The sequence below is a fragment of the Rhinolophus ferrumequinum genome, chromosome 9 (genome assembly GCF_004115265.2).
Source record: "Rhinolophus ferrumequinum isolate MPI-CBG mRhiFer1 chromosome 9, mRhiFer1_v1.p, whole genome shotgun sequence".
Taxonomy (NCBI): domain Eukaryota; kingdom Metazoa; phylum Chordata; class Mammalia; order Chiroptera; family Rhinolophidae; genus Rhinolophus; species Rhinolophus ferrumequinum.
In genome coordinates, this window is record NC_046292.1 from 16,361,558 (window position 1) to 16,381,959 (window position 20,402).

General features: G+C 42.9%; 1 pseudogene; it reads right to left on the reverse strand.

The window, feature by feature from the left end:
• Positions 1-7,903: 7,903 nt before the first annotated feature.
• On the reverse strand, positions 7,904-8,896 carry LOC117026778 (60S ribosomal protein L21-like; annotated as a pseudogene).
• Positions 8,897-20,402: the final 11,506 nt, after the last annotated feature.

Sequence of the window (20,402 nt, forward strand, 5' to 3'; positions counted from 1 at the left end):
TGCGGACAGCTTGGGTACGTGCCGCAGCCTGGTTCTCATTCATTGGCTTTTCCCGCTGCCTCCTCCCGTCTTCTCCAGCCCGCTCTTTCTTTCTTTCATGCCATATTTTCCCGCCCTTTTCTGCCTTGCACCAGTTGCCCCCCCTCCCCGACAAGTTAGGAAGCAGATGTTTTAACCCTACGCCAAATTCTACACTTATTTCTAACTGGAGGCAGTTTTCAACATTGTAATTCAGAGAGACCGCCATGCGACGACTTCCTGTCTGTTCCAGGTTATTCCCTGGCTCTTATTAGACCGCTGACCAGCAAAAGAAGAATTTACAGCCTCTCCTACTGTGTGAAAGAGGAGTGTGTGTGTCCTTGCAGAGAGATGGGCCTTTCCCGCCAATACTTTCTGCATACCTCGTGCACACTCCCTAAGGCTTTGTCCAGGCTACCCCTCACCCACCCCCTTCTCGGACATTTCTTCCACTATCCACGCTGTTTCCTCCTGATTAAAAAGGCCGTTCTCAACCTTTGGATTGGGATACAAAGCTCAAATCTTAGTTTTCAATTGTCATGCACAGTGTATTTTCTGTTGCTAATGGCTTCCTGGGTATGGATCATTCCTATATTGATGTGGTTCTCCAACTTTTAGTTTCAGAAGGCCTTTACAAAGGGTTTACATAACTCTTAAAAATTATAGAAGACGCCAAAGAGCTTTCTTTCTGTGGGTTATAGTCGTTAAGACAGTGTTTCCTGGAAAATAAGCCCTAGCCGGACCGTCAGCTCTAATGCGTCTTTTGGAGCAACAATTAGTGTAAGACCCAGTCTTATGTTAGGTAAGACCCAGTCTTATATTAATTTTCGCTCCGTCTTATATGAATCAGCTCTAAGACGCATTAGAGCTGATGGTCCGGCTACGACTTATTTTCGGGGAAACACGGTATTTACTAAACTAGAATTTAAAATGGAGAACATTTTGACACAATAACACAAAAGCAGACATTGCACTATCCTTCATCACATACCTTGTAGCCTCTGGAAAACTCCACTCTACATTTGTGAGAAAATGAGCATGAAAGAGGCAAATAATGAATAGTTTTGATCTTGGAGACCCCTTCGAATGGGTCCTGGGGACCTCTCTCCCAGACCTTACTTTGGGAACCATTCCCTGCTCTATCAGACTCAATTTTTGGAGATGAGGGACCACCTTTCAGAATGCCTTGACATGTAGCACATTGCCAAACAGCAGGGACACAAATCCTGTTTAACTAAATGAGCTTTTATTTTATAAAAGGCCATAAAAGCATTTTTGCATCAATCAGCATCTAAAGCAATTAAGTGATTTAATGTGGGTGGTGATAGTCTGTTGTGCTCTACAGCAGAGCTATTGTTTTTCTACATCTGTTTTCCAAGGTTTGAATACAATTTATTAAAAATATTAATTGATTACCTATGCTGGAAATTCAGTGATGAAAAACCTGGAGCTTATGTTTCCATAGAAATTAAGCAAGTAAACAACTAAAGTAATTGCAGATTTGTAATATGAGACAGTAATGTGATAGGTTTGGGTTAAAAATTTGTATTTTACAATAGAGGATTGCATACTGTTGACCCCAAGAAGGAATATATCTGCTAAGAAGGACTCCTTGTGGTTAACTGGGCTCAAATTCAGAATCTAGCAGCCATTGCTGACAGGAGTCTCTTACACATACTGCATATTAGAGAAAAGCCAGAGACTGTGTTGCCAAACCTCCTGCACTGCATTCCTGCATGCTGAGCTGACCCCTATAATTGAGTTCCTAGAATCATCTTCCAGTGGGCTGCCCATCCAGTTGGAGCTGCACAACTATATCCTCATTTGCATCTTTACTGACCAATTCATAAAGACCAATCAGGTTACTTGAAGCTGACCAATCAGGACAGTGCTATTTGGACCAATCAAACTGTGCAAATTTGGATTCCTCATTTGTATAAACATGGACCAGGGAGGATAATTTATAAGAAACAATCTCCCCTTTGTCTCAGGGGAGCGCACTTTCAGTTTCCAAACTGTTCATCTGAGTGAAACTTCTTTTACCCCAGATTGGGGTAAAAAATTGGGGACTCCTGTTGGCATTGGATAGGTGGAAGCAACCTTTGGTTGACAGTAGGAAGGTCTGGCTTACCCCCACCCCCGAAGTTAAGCCCTTTTTAGTAGCTAGAAAAGAGACTCCTGTAAATTACCTTAAGTAATTTATAGTCTGGTGGCATTCCAGCCATTCCAGCTTAATATGGGTAAAGGTTTAGAACAGAGGCTGATGCATAGTAAGTCCCCTATAAATGTTAATAGGAGTAGCTACATAATTTGTGGAGCCCAGTGTAAAATGGAAATGTTCAAAAATTATTAAGATGACAATGGAAGAGCACTACTCCAAGTTCAGGGTCGTTCTGAACATGGGGCCCCATGCAACTGCACAGGTGGCACACCCATGAAGCCTGCCCTAAATGTTAGCTATTATTATTCTTATTCATACTGACTTGAGAAATAATAGGAGCAAGTGAAGTAGAAATATTTATTCAGTGGAATTGCTTTCTGCCTCACACACTTTGATCTTTTATGATTTAGATCCCAGAGCCTTGAAAAGGATGATACGTGTATTGGGGAAAGTAGAGAATGTAAATACCTTTCAGGCAGCTGGGGCTTGAGCTGGGCAGTTTACTGAACTATAAATTTGCTGGTGGTGGTTGGGGAGGGGAGGAAGAGGCACCAAGAAGTTTTGGAAGTCTAGGTCTACGTTGCTTTATTGCCCTTCACAGTGTGTTTATTTTTAAATTAATTAATTAATTAATTTTTTAAAGTATGTGTTTTCAGGACCCATCAGCTCCAAGTCAAGTACGTAGTTGTTTCAATTTAGTTATAGAGGGTGCGGCTCACAATCGCCCATGTGGGGATACAACCAGCAACCTTGTTTTTAAGAACACCGCGCTCTAATCAACTGAGCTAACCGGCCGCCCCCAGATGTGTTTTTTTATAAATTGAAGGCAAGACCCTCCTACCAGCAAAAAAATTGTGACTCGGGGCCGCCTGGTGGCTCAGGTGGTTAGAGCTCCATGCTCCTAACTCTGAAGACTGCCGGTTCGATTCCCACATGGGCCAGTGGGCTCTCAACCACAAGGTTGCCAGTTTGATTCCTTGACTCTCGCAAGGGATGCTGGACAGCGCCCCCTGCAACTAAAATTGAACATGGCACCTTGAGCTGAGCTGTTGCTGAGCTCCCAGATGGCTCAGTTGGTTGGAGTGTGTCCTCTCAACTACAAGGTTGCCAGTTCGATTCCTCGACTCCCGCAAAGGATGATGGGCTGCGCCCCCTGCAACTAGCAACAGCAACTGGACCTGGAGCTGAGCTGCGCCCTCCACAACTAAGACTGGAAGGACAACAACTTGAAGCTGAACGGCACTCTCCACAACTAAGACTGAAAGGACAACAACTTGACTTGGAAAAAGTCCTGGAAGTACACACTGTTCCCCAAGAAAGTCCTGCTCCCCTTCCCCAATAATATCTTAAAAAAAAAAAAAAGATTGTGACTCACTTTATTGGGACACTTGCTTTATTGCGGTGGTCTGGAACTAAACTCGCAATACCTCCGAGGTAGGTCTGTAAAACACTCCCTCACAAAACTGGTTCCCAGTGTGGTTAAGATCACTGCATTTCATTCTGAGAACAATATCAGGGCTGGTCATTTTTTTGAAGGCCAAATGTTAATCTCTGCAAAGGGTCTGTTGGCACAGCACCTCTTCTAGAAGAAATTATGTTTGATTGGGGCTTATGTCAAAAAAACACTTTCCCTGGGTGCTGTTCTCAGAACTGCACAAGACCCAAACACAAAATATATAGCTATGAATGTCCTTGATCCAGAAATAGCTCTTTCTTGATTTGTGGGCAATGGCACAGACATCACGCCTGAGTGAGTGTGCCGTTTGCTGGAGAGGGACTCCTAGGGACAAATTCTGTGTGTTAAAGCCATGCAATGAAGAGCCCCTCTCCATAAGCAGAACCAAAACCTTGAGTCAATACATCAAGATTCATTTTATTGGTACAACTATTTAATTCAGACCGTTGTCACCGACTGCTCAGCACTGTCTCTGTCTCTATGGACAGTCAATTAGAAGCATGCTCTTTAAATTTGTTTCATAGGACGTGACTTGTGGTTCCTATACACCTTCTCACTCTAATGAACAGGCAACAAGCCAAGTTCCCCAGAGGAGGATTCAGCGTTCCGTTTTAGATATTCCTTACTTATGGGTTGGAAACTCGGGCACACACACATACGAGGTTGGACAATTAAGTCCGCGAACTTGTAATGATGTTGCTAACCTTTTTTTGGTATCAGAGGGATTATTCATTATGAATTTGTACCAACTGGACAAACAGTGAACCAACTTTACTATTTGGAAGTGCTGAAAAGGCTGCGTGAGAAAGTTAGACGACCTGAACTTTTCGCCAACAATTCATGGCTGTTGCATCACGACAATGCACCAGTTCACACAGCACTGTCTGGGAGGGAATTTTTAGGCAGTAAACAAATAACTATATTGGAACACACTACCTACTCACCTGATCTGGCCCCCAATGAGTTCTTTCCTTACCCCAAAATAAAGGAAATATTGAAAAGGACATTTTGATGACATTCAGCTCTGATGGCCATTCCAGAAAAAGAATTCCAAAATTGCTTTGAAAGGTGGACTCGATGCTGGCATCGGTGCATAGCTTCCCAAGGGGAGTACTTTGAAGGTGACCATAGTGACATTCAGCAATGAGGTACGTAGCACTTTTTCTAGGATGAGTTCGCGAACTTAATTGTCCAACCTCGTATTTACCCATGTACAGGCTCTTTTAACCTTTGGCGTCCACTAGTTCTGCTCTGTGGTGAATTCACTACTGATGCACACATTTGTTCATCATATTCGTTAGATGATCTATCCTAGCACATAGATTGCTACCTTGAATCTACTTAAGGTAAAATCACTTGTTGTATCTTAGCCTCATTTTAATGTCTCAGCATTTTCCCCAGCTATAAACATCTTGTGTTTATTGTTAAAATTTTGGAAATAAAGAAAACTATAAAGAAAATAAACATCACCTGTGATCCTCAGTACTAATTACAATACTAGTAAGACTATGGCATTTATATAATTGTTAAAATTGGATTCATACTGTATTTTCAGTCTTATAATGTGTTTTTCTGACCACACATTTTATCAAGAATATCTTCCCTGGCTGTTGAATAGTTTTAATAAATATAATATTTAATAGCCTCTGTATCAATTGTACGTAACTTGGGTTCAGTTGCCAGTAACAAAAACCTTAAATAATAATCTTGATTATGATAGCTAACACTTATTGAGCAGTTAAATGCCAGGTACTTTCCTCACCAAATAGCAAGAGAAACGACTCAAGAAGTAGTACATTGGGGGCGTCCGGATGGCTCAGTTGGTTAGAGCGCGAGCTCTCAACAGCAAGGTTGCCGGTTCAATTCCCACATGGGATGGTGGGCTGCGCCCCTTGCAACTAAGATTGAAAATGGCAACTGGACTTGGAGTTGAGCTGCGCCCTCCACAACTAGATTTAAGGACAATGACTTGACTTGGAGCTGATGGGCCCTGGAGAAACACACCCTGTTCCTCAATAAAAAATTAAACACACACACACACACAAAACTTAGATATGAATATTCATTCACAATAGCCAAAGGTGGAAACAACCTGATTGTTCATCAGCTGATGAACTGATAAGTAAAATATGGTATATTCATACAGCCATAAAAAAGAATAAAGTATTATAAGCTACAAGCTTGAAAACAATGTGCTAAGTGAAACAAACCAGACACACACAAAGAAAACACATACCGTATGACTCAGATAATATGAACTATCCAGAAGAGGTAAATTTACAGACAGAAAGCAGATAGTGGCTGTCACGGACTGGGAGAAGGGAAATCGGGAGTGCCTGTCGATGGGTATGAGATTTTCTTTTGGGGTGATGAAAATGTACTGGAACTAGATAGTGGTGATGGTTGTACAACCTTGTGAATGCATTAAATGTCACTGACATGGACACTTTAAAATGGTTAAAATGGAACATTTTCATTTTTCATCTTTATTTTACCACAATAAGAAAAGCCTATACAAATAGAAAAATAATTAATCTATTGCTGATGTTGGACATTTGCTTTACTTCCCAATTTGTATTATTAAAACTAACCCTGAGATGAACATCACTGGACACTCAATTTTTCATACATTTTAGTTAGGACAAATTCCTAAGTGTTGAAGCCCTGAGTCAAAGAATATGAAAAATTTTAAGGACTTGATATACAGGATCAGAATGCCCTTTGGAAAGGTTCTACCCATTTCACTCTTATTCATTCAACAAACATATAATAAATGCTTGTGTGAGTGAAGTTTATGCTCTTTGCCAGATACTATGCCAGGACTGGGAGTACACTGAACAATAAGCCACAGTTCTCAGGGGTTTCGAGCTAACCGGATGATAGAGTCATATAAAAAGCCAGTAACAATAAAGTATAATAAATACTAGATGAAAGTTTAGGGTGACACTGGGACAAAAAAGGAGGACTTAATTCAGTCTTGGTGAGGAAGGGAGGTGACATCTAGGAGATCTAGGAGTTTTCTCAGCCTGGGTCAGCCACCCTCACCAATTCTGAGTTATTTTCATTGCAAATATATCCTGTCATTTTGTAGTTTGCTGTCAAATCTTGTGTAGGGTGGTTTTTAAAGACAGCTATACGATTTTTTAAAAATTTTTTTTATTGGGGAATGTCTGGGTCTTTGCAGGACCCATCAGCTCTATGTCAAGTCGTTGTTTTCAACCTAATTGTGGAGGGCACAGCTCACTGGCCCAGGTGGCAATTGAACCGGCAACTTTGGTGTTATGAGCACTGCGCTCCAACCACTGAGCCAACTGGCTGCCCCTAAGACAGCTATACGATTTAATACCATAGAATATGCCCATGGTAAGTGTGCAATTCAATGGTTTTTAGCAAATTTAAAAATAAAACTCAGTAAAACTGTACAATTCAATCACACACACACACACACACACACACACACACGAGGTCGGACAATTAAGTTCGTGAACTCATCCTAGAAGAAGTGCTACATACCTTATTGCTGAATATCACGATGGTCACTTTTGAAGTACTCCCTTTGGGAAGCTATGTACCGACGCCAGCACCTAGTTCATCCTTCAAAGAAATTTGGAACTCTTTTTCTGGAATGGCCCTTAGAGCTGTCGTCGTATTACCCTTGATGTCCTGAATGTCATCAAAACGTCTTCCTTTCAATATTTCCTTTATCTTTGGGTAAAGAAAGAAGTCACTTGGGGGCCAGATCAGGTGACTAGGGAGACCCACAGATTAAAATTGCATGATCGTGTTCCGATACAGTTATCTATTTACTGGCTAAATACTGCTTCAAAGACAGTGCTGTGTGAGCTGGTGCATTGTCGTGATGCAAGAGCTGTGAATTGTTGGCGAAAAGTTCAGGTCATCTAACTTTTTCAAACAGCCTCTTCAGCACTTCCAAATAGTAAACTTGGTTAACTGTCCAGCTGGTACAAATTCATAATGAATAATCCCTCTAATATCAAAAAAGTTTAGCAACATCATTGCAACAAATTTGCGAACTTGATTGTCAGCCTTCGTATATACACAAATTATCTCTCTATATAAAGCATATAAATATACAGTAACATTATAGAATTGTACAAGGTGTTTTAAAATATATATGTATATCTTTTATTGTATGTAATCATGGTTTTATTAAAAAAATTTTTTCTTTCTATATTCCTTTGGGGAGGGGACACCACACTTCTCAATTAAGAGAAATATTTTTAACAGTACAGAGGTCTTTTATTTTTTTACGCGTATTGTGCTATGAACTCATAGGGAATGGGTTCCAACAGCTCAGGCTTCTTTCCATTGGTTCTCACAAAGTGTGCTTCTCTTGGGGGGTGGGGGGGCAGGCTTGCATTTCATTTGAACCCAGGTACCTTTCTCTTTGGCTTCCTTCTTTTTCTGATCATTTTCCTTCACCCGTTTAGGAAGCCATCTCGGCTCTTAGAGTGCTTAATACGTACATTAATTCTCTTGGCAAGAATCTTGCTCTTAACTTGTTTGTTTATAACAATGCCAACTGCATGACGGGCAACATGTAGACCCTTCAATTTTTTTTTTTTTTAAAGATTTTATTGGGGAAGGGGAACAGGACTTTCTTGGGGAACAGGGTGTACTTCCAGGACTTTTTTCCAAGTCAAGTTGTTGTCCTTTCAATCTTAGTGTGGAGGGTGCCATTCAGCTTCAAGTTGTTGTCCTTTCAGTCTTAGTTGTGGAGGGCACAGCTCAGCTCCAGGTCCAGTTACCGTTGCTAGTTGCAGGGGGCACAGCCTACCATCCCTTGCTGGAGTCGAAACCGGCAACCGTGTGGTTGAGAGCCTGCACTCCAAGAAACTGAGACATCTGGGAGCTCAGCGGCAGCTCAGCTCAAGGTGCCGTGTTCAATCTTAGTTGCAGGGGGCGGAGCCCACCATCCCTTGCAGGACTCAAGGAGTTGAACTGGCAACCTTGTGGTTGAGAGCCCACTGGCCCATGTGGGAATAGAACCGGCAGCCTTCGGAGTTAGGAGCATGGAGCTCTAACCGCCTGAGCCACCGGGCCGGCCCCGACCCTTCCAGTTTTGCTGTGGTAACATTTGTGGGGCATTCCTTTTTAAACAGTGCCCGTTCCCTGGATGTCTACAATATCACCTTCCTTATAGATTCGCATGTATGCAGCCAAAGGAACAACTCCATGTTTTCTAAAGGCGTAGAGAACATATAGCGAGTGCCTCTCCCCTTTTCCTTTGTGTTGTTCATTTTGATGAATTACTGGAAGATGGTGGTCTTGGCCAAAAGGGAAATCATAGTTTTATTATTATTATTTTAAAGCTCATACTACTGTAGAGATTAAAAATACCAGTAAACAAGTTCTTAATATTCTTTTTGGAACCATATTCCTTAATCAGTTGCTGTTTATGTTCATGTCTGGAGCATGAGAGGAGGCACACAGTTAAGGGGAAAATTCACATTAGATTTTTTTCTTCATGTGGAGAGACCTTAGGCATGAAAAACAAAGATGCAGAGATTTAATTGTTTAGTTTTACTGCTGCTGTACTCGCAACTGTGACTTGGTTAGCACGCAACATGCTGGCATGTGGGAGGATCAGGTGACTTGGAGCCCTTGGTGAGAAGTTGATGCTGTTACCCAATCCTGATATAGGGCAAGATAACCTCTGTTTTGGGACTTTCCTCCCTCTCCTGGTTCTGTATGCACAGAGTGTCCCAGTTTAGAGCATCTTTCTCCCCTCTCTTTTGCCTTTCTTTAAATCTGACTCTTTCTAGAATCCTCTTTGCTTAGTAATAACTGTTGAAAGGAATAACTTCTGGATCATTTGTACTTTTAACGGGATTTCAGCCTCGGTTCTTGCCTTGATGATCAAAATGTAATCACTGTGGGTCATGCTCCTTACAGCCATCTCATTCCTCTCCTGGGAACATCTCCCTTTCCCCATCCTGCCACACCTCCAAGACAGAAAGGCTTTGGCTTTGTCTCCTGGGCATTCACTCTGTGAAGTAGGTGTTACTCTCCTTATTTTCAGTTGAGGAAGCTGAGGCTAACAAAGGATAAGGGGTTTCCCTAAGACCCACAGATTAAAATTACATAAGGATTTGTTGATCTTTTTTCCTGCCCAGACCCTGTTTGGGGAATTTCCCACTTATGGGTCTCAGTGAGAGGCGAGCCTGCCTCATGGTATAGATGCTACAGAGCCTGACACTTGTATTCTTAGCCTCCCTTGCAGCTAAGGTGTGGACTGTGAGCTAGGCTTCACCAATCACACACCTCTTTCCAGACTTAGACAGCAAGACTGGAGCCACAATGTGGTAAGGACCGGAGAACACTCTCTGGTGGCTGTGGTGGTCACAAGAGTGGTAGAGACCAGTGCCCAGCACCACACAGCACTCCAGGAGGGGCAACTTCTCTGTCGGAAGTGGCACAAGGAACCCTGGGGTTTAAACTTTAAGCATCATGGGAGTCTTGGGAGTGAGTGAGGTCCTCATGGACTGGGCATGGCGGGATGGATGCTATCAACTGTCATCTTTTAATGGGCCATGTGTTTTTGGGTAATGAGCACCTTAGTGATAACCTTGAAAGACTAAAGGTCAGATAAACTTCCCCCAAATTTTGGGATCGCCCCAGTACCCTGATACCCGAGAACAATTCTGAGAAGGGTGTAGGCCACATAACTGAGATTGTGTTTTCCCCATGCAGATAGGTAAGAGTTCAGAACCAGATATAATTTGGTGCAGAAAACTAAAGAAACAATTATATCTTGCCTTCAAGGGTTATTGAGATGAAAATATTAGCTGTACTTGAAAAATAATTCACACAATTTAATTTTATTTAGAACTCCACTTCCCCTACTCTCATAATCATAGTCATAATGATTGGTCTATTCATATTGAGAGGGAAAACCTGGTCTGAATCTGAAACTTTTGCTTATTAGGATGTCTTCAAGTTCTGTTGAGTGATGCTGAGTCAAAAGACAGGGTCTGTAAAAGAGCAGACAACATCTGTTCTTCCACTTAACCTCCTGCTTGACTACAACTCTTGTGTCAGCCCTTGTTAGAAATGTCATGCATGATTCATTGGGAAAATCCTCAAAATGCTGGAGACACCAGAGGGAAGGAAATGAGGGTTACTTATAGATAATAAGAATCTCAAAGCCTACAGATTTATATAGAATAAACGTTCATATCTGGGGTCTTGAAGGAAAGGGGGAGTATAGGAATGACCTGAGAGGCACAAAGAAGCAGGGACCACCAGGAACTTTCCTTGGTGGCTGAAGTGGTCGTGAGAGTCATACAGAGTTTAGTTGAGGTCAAAAAGGGTAGTGAACTGAAAAAGTCAGAGAACGCAAATAACTAAATGCTCATTTCTATAAGAATTGCTGGTACTTACATATCCTAAAAGGTCTCAAGGCATCACCCCTCTTTGACCGGTGACAACACTGAAGCTCACAGAGAGGTAAGCGTGTCTCTAGTGAGTAACAATGTAAGGATGGAAATTGGCAAATGCTGACTTTCCAGCATGTTTGTGCTACATTACTGCTGTTTCCGGTTAATTGAATGTTCTAATTACTTGCTTTTGTTCACTGATGTCAGAAGAGTGTCAAGCTGTAGGGAGATTATAGAGCATATAGAAGGTGCTCTAATGAATAGTGGAGTGGAAAGAGGATGAGCTTTGGAGTCAGAGGTAGGTTTGAATCCTTTTCTCAGCCACTTTCTAGCTATCGCTATGAACCCTGAGGCAGTTTTCTTTATCTCCCCAGCTTCAAATTTCTTATCCAAAGATAAGGATAATAATTTATACCTCACAGGATTTCATAAGGATTAAATGCAATAATGTATGTAAAATATCTTGCACATAGTAGGTGGTCAATAAATAGATTGTATTGGGGCCAGCCCAGTGGCTCAGGCGGTTGGAGTTCCTTGCTCCTAACTCTGAAGGCTGCCGGTTCGATTCCCACATGGGCCAGTGGGCTCTCAACCATAAGGGATGGTGGGCAGTGCCCCCTGCAACTGAGATTGAACACGGCACCTTGACAACTGGTGTGTGTCCTCTCAACCACAAGGTTGCCGGTTCGACTCCCGCAAGGGATGGTGGGCTGTGCCCCCTGCAACTAGCAACTGCAACTGGACCTGGAGCTGAGCTGCACCCTCCACAACTAAGACTGAAAGGACAACAACTTGACTTGGAAAAAGTCCTGGAAGTACACACTGTTCCCCAATAAAGTCCTGTTCCACTTCCCCTATAAAATCTTAAAAAAAAAATAGATTGTATTAATGTTGTTGTCCTCATTTCATGTCCACAATTCAGAGTTAATCAATAAAGAAGTATTTTGCTCAGTATCAGATATTAATGTAGTTTCTTCTCTACTGGTAGAGACCCAAGACCAGGGAAAATGAGTATTAAGAAAACAAAAGGTGAAACCTTAAAGATTTACAAAACTGAAGAGCATGATCAAGGCTGCTCTGTACAGATGTTCAGGTAGTGGACCACCCAACACAGGGTGATAGTTTACACAGACTATAATGTGAATGGTGCCTTCTGGGTTTGTTCAGTGCACAACCTGAACATTCATATGTGGTAGCCCTGAGGAGAATATATGATTAACAGTCTTCAATAAATAATCAGATGTTTTGTAACAGGGAGAGCAGAAAGCAGCTAAAAGTGTCTTTGGATTTCAAGGTTGGAAAGGCCTGTGGAGACTATATAGTTTAACTTCCTCATTTTTTAGATGAGGAACTTGAGATGCGTGAGGGAAAGGGACATACTTCATCTAGGGCAGAACTGGGGCAAGATCCACGTCTTTAGGTTCTTTGCTAATGGCCCTTTGTATTTATAAACAATTTCCTTTGTTGGTAGGAGTTAGCATTCTGAACCACCTCTTAAAACCTGGGGGGGAGGGGGGAGGGGTGGAGAGTGGGGGTGGGGAGGAAGATTTATAGCTGATTTGCTTCTTACCTTTGTCAGGAACAGATTCAAAAATGCCTAAATACAATTTTGTTGTCTGGATCTTTGCACTTCAGGGTCTTGCAAGTTTTCTAAGGGCAAACACTTCCTGTTGAGCAGCAGCCCCCCTTGAACTCATTTTGTTTGCTTCTGTCTTTGACTTGATATTAGCTGGCAAGCTGTGTGGTTTACTAACTTCAACCAGGTTGCTAGCTTGGCAGTAATCTGAGAACAGTGTCTCTGGAGGCCAACTGAACTCCTTTGAAGTTTGCTATGGAGAACTGAAGAACTGCTTCGAATTATAACTCAGAATCAAACAGGCAGAGCCTTAGTGGGCCCTATGGGAGGCTGCAGAAAGCTGATATTGGGCAGTAAGTGCCTTGGGCTTCAAATTAATAGCCAGCCATGCATTGCCAATTCATTTTCGCTACCTTCCACAGCCAGGTGTCAGCCAGTAAGTGGATATGTGGGAGGCAATATGCCATTAGGTGCCGTAGGGGAGCCAGGAAGGCTAGCTGGTCTTTGTCAGTGGCATAGACTAGAGGAGTTTAGAGTGGAGCGAGTCCTGAGGGCTGGCGCCTTTGGGAGAGGGCCATGTGGAGGAATTGAACCTGAGCCATGCCTTGAAAACTGGGTAGGCTTGGACAGAGGAGGCAGAAAAAGGAAAAGATGGGGACTGCATTTTCATTGGGGGAAATAATAAGCTCAAAGGCTTAGTGGGAGAAACAGCCAAGGTGTGTCTGAGAAATAAACTATGAATGTACTTGGAGTAGTGAGAAGTTATGAAACGAAGTTGGATGTAAGTTGGTAGGTCCTTAAACTCCAGGCTATGGGTTTTTGACTTTACTTTGAAGATAATGGAGATCTGTGAAAGGTTTACAAACAAGAACAATATAAAATGAGGCAGGGTTGGTAACTAGCTTCACTTTCGTCTCTGAGTTATACAATATTCAGATGGCATTGCGATTAGGCTAAAAGAGGATTTAACATGACCCAGAGATGAATACAGAGATGGATTTTAAATTTCACCTCTTTTGTGGGGTGGGGCGGAGGGTGGGGGGGTGGAGGAGAGTGAGTCCTTGTGGGAAGAATTATTGCATATTCTTAGGAAAGAAAGCATGAAGTTGTTACAGTTATTGTTGTATGAAACTTAAATATAGGTAGAAGGATGAGAATGGGTGCTGAGTAACCAAAGGGGTAGATCGTGCCAGTCATGTGCCTACTGTTCTCAGCCTTTATCTGCCCCTCTGTGCTCGGCTGTGCATCAGAGAGAGACCAGTTAGGTTTTCCTGGCTCCCATGCTAGCAGGTTTCTGTTTAGGTAATGTCAGCGAAAGGCACTGGAAGATGGAAGGAGGAGAGAATTGACTCGCTTCCTGCCTCTGACTTCCGATGGCATCTTTGGCAGCAGCACAGCTGAGATGACAGAACTGGTGATGATGACAGAACTGGTGATGATGACAGCATCGCCTCTAGTGACAATGACAGCTATGGATCTGGGAGGTGGCTGCAGGGACCATCTGCAAGTGCAGGCTCCTGGGTTCCCACTCAACCAACTGGGCTTCAACAGCCAACAGGAGCCTTGGGACACTGCCTCTGAGGTTTGGGTAACATTTTTGCTCCTCTAGCCTGAGGTGGTGATGGTTTCCTGAAGTTAATAATCGTTAAATAATCTCCCCTACCCTCCTTTGCTCCTGCACCCCTTCTAATATACTGGTAGCCACCTCTTTTATTAATTTCTTCTATTTGAAATACCTACACTGGTTTTCTTTTCTTTGATTGGATCCTATTTAATACAGTATCTAGTATATTTTTCTTAACTTGGCTTCTAGAAAGGACACCACTGAACATTCCTCACTTTCTACTGGACTTTCCTTTTCGGTCTTCCTGGCTGGCTGGTTTCCCCTCTTCCACATGACTCAATATCGGAGTGCCCCAAGGCATGACAAGTGTTAATGACTTTTATGTGAATAGTTAACTTTCCAGCGATCTAAAGATCTAACTTTGTCTGTAATACAGCTCTATCAGCCAGGAGCACAAGAACTGATTTCATTTTACAGGTGGGGAATTTGAAGATTTCTTGTCCTCGGAACTATATCATTAATACCGTCTTGAAAGGTGAGTTCACATGTTGTGTTTACCTCTGAAGCTGAGGCTTAATCCTGGATGGTTATAGCTAAAGAGGAGTCAAAGAGATTTGCTCACTGCTGGAATTGTCCCTCATAAAAAACACCCACAATCCTGGTTCTTGTCACCTCCTTTGCAGGCTCAGAAACTGCTTTTTTGTGAAGCCAACCCTGAAATCAAACCAATTCAAGAACATAGAATGTCCCAATAAAATGCTTACACTTTCCAGATGCTAATGATATAAAATGTAAACCACCATTTTAAACAATGAATTACTGATAATGGGCATTTGTGGTTTTAAGATAACCAAAGTATCTCAGCAATATTGAGTGGCCCAATCTATGAACATCGTATATCTCTCAATTTAATCAGGTGAGAGCATCCTGTTAGCTCTTTGATCTCCACAACTCCAGTGACCTTCACCTCTGCTTCACCCACTGCCATGGTCACACCCTGAACCTTGTATCATCTAGGACTCCCTCATTTCTTAAATCTTGAGTTCAGATATCTCACTGTGACCACACCCTCCCATCCTTCCACATTTTCCCATCCAGTTGTTGCCACTACCAGTGTTCTTCAAATTTGTTAAAATGGCCAGTCCCCGGCCTCTCTGCTGTCCCCTTTCTATTCATTTTCTCGAAGGTTCATTTCCTACCCAGTAAAGATTAAATACCTTCACCACCTCTTTGCCAATCACCCCTCTTTTGCCTCCTTGTCTCTCTGTCCTACCTGGATGCTAGTAGTGTTTGTGCCATAAGAAGGCCTGGGCTCTCTCAACTGGGTCTTCAGTGTTGCCTGATGATCTTTCTGTAATTTCCGAATCAGCTCTGTCTTTCATACTTTAAACCCTCTTCATTCTCCTCAAATGTCTTACCTGGTGAATAAGAAGGGAATAGAGAATTTTTCATGTGGTAATCCTTTAATATCATGCCAACCCACATCTATGTAGCAGAGGCTGTCAGAGCTCTGCCCATGTCACCTTGGACTCCTTCATGATCTGGGGGCATACCAGCTCCCCATGTGCTTCCACTACCCACAGCCAGCACCTCTGGTTCTGTCTGAGGACTGCCACTGGGCTGTCTGAATAACTGCCTTCACAGAGAACCAGAAGTGGCTGGGAATTTACAGCCTCACCCCTTAAAGAGCAGCCCTAAACGTTTGACTGATGGATTTGGGAGTCTAACTACCCCAGCAATCTTGACCTGTGATTGGGTAACTCTGAGATGTGAGAGCTCCCCAGTGGGGGGAGCCCAGTCAAGTTGCCCTTCACGGCACTTTGCTGTCAGTGCATTTTTGCTCAGCCCCCTTCTCTTCCTGCTCTCTCTTCCCACTTCCCTACACGTTATTTCTAGAATTGCTTCCTACTAGATCACACTGCACAGGAATCTTCATCTCAGGGTCTGCATCTGAGGAACCCAATGTCAGACAATCTGCACCTAGCTTTTCCTCCTTCCTTTCACAATGGAAGAGGGGCTTTCCTTTCAGTATGTCTCCCAGGTAATGGCCCTCCCTCTCCTTCCCTTTTACATCAACACAATCTTCCCTGGCAAGATTTTTCTAATCCCACGGTTTACTTTATAATCTGTATTCGTTTCATAAGGCTGCTGTAACAAAACACCACAGACTGGGTGACTCAAACAACAGAAGGTATAGTTTCACAGTTGTGGTGGCCAGACGGCTAAGATCAAAGTGCCAATGGAGTTGGTTCCTTCTGAGGGCTGTGAGGGAAAGCCTATTCCACCGCTCTCTCCTCGTCTCTGGTGGTTTGTTGGCAATCTATGGTAATCCTTGGCTTGCAGACTTCTGCCTTCATCTTCCCATGGCATTCTCTGTGTGTAGGTGACTGTGTTCAAATTTTCCCTTTTTATAGGGAAACTAGTCACATTGGATTAGGGCCCACACTAATGATCGCATTTTAACTTGACTTCCTCTAGAAAGAACCTAGCTCCAAAGAAGGCCGTATTCTGAGGTTCTTAGAACATCAATATATGAATTTTGGGGAGATACAATTCAACCTATAACACCATCTTGATGCTTCCTAGCCCAGGTGGTCCCCCACCCCGAGCTATACTTATGCATATCCGTCATCTACCAAATGGCTCCACGAAATCATCTTTATTCTCTACATAAACTTTGCAGTAGATTGTTCATGTTTTTTGGCTTCTCAGCACTTTTTGCTCTATGTGGGGAATTTCCAGCCTCATGAGCCCCATTTCCTCAAGGTGGAACCCAGAAAGGTGTTTCCCAGTCTCTTTTGCCATCAGAATTCAGGACAGTGAGGTATTCTGTACCCATGACACCCAGCCACATGAGATTTTGACTCAGAAGGGAGCAATTTGAGGAAGGAGACATTTTCCTGGCCAGGGTGGTGGCAGAAGTGACTGGCTTTCAGGGGTGCAGTAGTTTCAAGTTGACCTGAGTTCTTTTTATTTTTTTTTAATTAACGTTCATTGGGGTGACAATTGTAAAGTTACATAGATTTCAGATGTACAATTCTGTAATACATTATCTATATCTCACATTGTGTGTTCACCACCCAGAGTCAGTTCTCTTTCCATCACCATATATTGACTTGAGTTCTTGATGTAAAAATGAGCTTTCTTGGGGTACTAGAGATACAGGAGTTAGCCTGTCCCTAGGTAGACAGGGAGGGCCTTGGTGGAATACACAAAAGACAGCCATGTCTTAAAACTTCAGGTTTTGAAATCACTCCTTCGCTCCAGGACATAATGTAACAAGGCCTTGAGGTTAATCATAAAATTCATTTTGGCCTGACAAATGGAGCAGATCTGACAGGTAAGAGTAGGTTACTTTGCTAATTCCTTTAGGATGGGCAAGCAGAACAAACCTGGCAGACGAATTTCATTAGAAGGCGCCAGTTCCCTTCTTCAAACAGCTCCCCTTCCCCATGCAGGCAAGGGAAGGTATAAAAGTAAGAGCTTTTCCTCAGTCATGGGGCACCCCCATTCGGGACCCCCTCCCCCTAGGGAGCTGCAACCTCTTCTCCTGCCTCTAATAAACTATCCTGTTTTTAAAACTTTTTGCCTCTCCCTGGTCCGTGTTTCCATTCTTCGGCTTCACGAGACACGATCCTGGCCCACACCCAGAAACTGCTGGCAGATCCAACATCACCTACATCACTAGTGATTGTCGTCAAAGGGAGATGCTGGTCAAAGCGCAAACGATGGCATTTAGCATATCATGGTGATGGCAGCAGAAGCAGCAGTGTCTTCTGCAGGTCAGGTTTTCAGTTTTAGATATTTTTCTTGGACGCTTAATCTTGAGCCAGTTTCTTTAGTTTTACACAGATTCTGTGGGCTAGTGATATTATTTTAATGCTTTTAGTTTCTGCTTAATCAGCCCGAATTAGCTTCTGTTCCTTATAATTAGGAAGCTGGATGCATGGAGATTTTAGTATTTTAAGGTGATTTCTGGAAATAACAGACACTAAATTGTGGTGATGTAGGTGATGTTGGATCTGCTAGCAGTTTCTGAGTGTGGGCCGGGATAGTGTCTCGTGACGCTGAAGAATGGAAACACGGACCAGGGAGAGGCAAAAAGTTTTAAAAACAGGATAGTTTATTAGAGGCAGGAGAAGAGGTTGCAGCTCCCGATCGGGAGGGGGTCCTGAATGGGGGTGTCCCGTGACTGAGGCAAAAGCTCTTACTTTTATACCTTCCCTTTGCCTGCTTGGGGAAGGGGAGCTGTTTGAAGAAGGGAACTTGTTTGAAGAAGGGAACTGGCGCCTTCTAATGAAATTCGTCTACCAGGTTTGTTCTGCTTGCCCATCCTAAAGGAATTAGCAAAGTAACCCACTCTTATCTATCAGATCTGCTCCATTTGTCAGGCCAAAAGGAATTTTGTGATTAACCTCAAGGACTTGTTACTTTATGTCCTGGAACAAAGTGAGTGATTTCAAAACCTGAAGTTTTAGGATATGGCTGTCTTTTCTTTATTTTACCAGGGACCTCCCTATCTCCCTAGCAATCATACTAACTAACCTGTCTCAGTGGGATTGATGGACCGGAGGAGGCAGAATGGTAGTTCATGAGGTCCTACCCACTGCAGGCTGGAAAGCTGGTGACCCTTGTTATATGGTACCATTTAGACAAACTACTTCCTGCTACACCTCAGGACAGAGGAAACTAGAGAAATGGTAGAAAAAAATCTAGAAAGTTGCCCCTTTTAAGCAAAGTCCTCGAAAAGAAGGTCAGGCCTTTTGAAAATGTATTCCATAAGAATTATCTAAGGGAGTAAGTCTACCAGCAAAGAGGGCATTAGGGGGTGTTTCCTTCCCTACTCCAGCCTTCCCACACCTATGATTCTGGATTGTCTCAATGAGACGGTTTAGTTAGTATGACATTAGGCAGTCAGGAATTGCCTGGTAGACTGAGCAAAAACAAAACACTAACCAGAAACAAAACACTGGCCATTTGTTCAAAGTTTCAAAATAACACACTCTTAACAGAACAGAGACCTCAATCACGCCCCAGGGCAACAAAGCTATTTCGGAGGACATTTCAAAAGGCCTCCCCCTGGCTAAGCAACTGAGCAAATTTGATCAACACCTTAACACTAAGCCCCAGCATTCCAGCATTCCCCTCCCAGGTAGAAATAAAGGTCTATAAACACAAGCTTTTTGCCTAAGCTAGTGGGCATCCCAGCTTCGGGTACCCCCACCCGCTTGGGAGCTGTAACTTTTCTCTTGCTTTAATAAACTATCTTCCTTTGCAACTCTGTGCCTCTCCCTGGTCCGTGTGTCCATTCTTCAGCTTCATGAGACTATGACCCCCGCACAAAGAAAATATTCCACAGCATCAAGACAGAAATCTTTAAATTAAGTGTGAGAAGAGGATTAGCAGAATGCATAGGTAAAAAAAATCAGGTCTTTAGACTTAAGGACTTTGTAAGGGAGGCAGAACTCTACCTCTGTCCTCTTAGGGTCTCTCTCACTGGGCCTGAGAATTAAATTGACAGGATAGATCAACAGGAGAAAAGCACACAGATGTTTACATGGACATGGGAACCCCCATAGGAAAATGAAGACCCAAAAAGCAGATAGGCCCAACTGCTTATATACTATGTTGAACATTGACAGGAAATTGTGGCAAAGTAACTAAAATACATGGAGCAACTAAAGGAAGATGAGTTATTTTAACAAGGTCTGTTTGCATAGGCTTCTCTTTGCCTTGACTCCCATCTCTGGTGATAAGAATGTTTCTTTCTTCCTAGTATGGGAGGACTCGGGGCAGTTTCACAGAGCAGTTTTATCTCTTGCTTTCAGGAAGAAAAGGGGGAGGAAGGTCAGAATGTCCTTCTTATACCTGCTGTTTTTCAAGTATCTCAGAAGTAACTCAAGTATCTTTCGAGTAACTCAGAATAATCCTTGTGCCAAAGTGGCATATTTTGGGGTGGCACATTCTGCCACTCTTCAGCTCTAGCTGGACAAGATCTTTTGATAAGGGTTAGTCATGGAACTGAAGCAAACAGAGGAAGGCTGCTATAGGATCTTGAAGGTTTGGATTATCAAAGAACCTCAGGGCTATTTAGCACAGTTTGCCCTGAAGGCAGCTGATAAACATCCAAAATGGAACTCATCACCTTCTCCCTGAAATCTACTTCTCTTCCTCCGTTCCTTACTCAGTTTGTTTGACCATTGTCTGCTCAAAATCAACGTGTAACC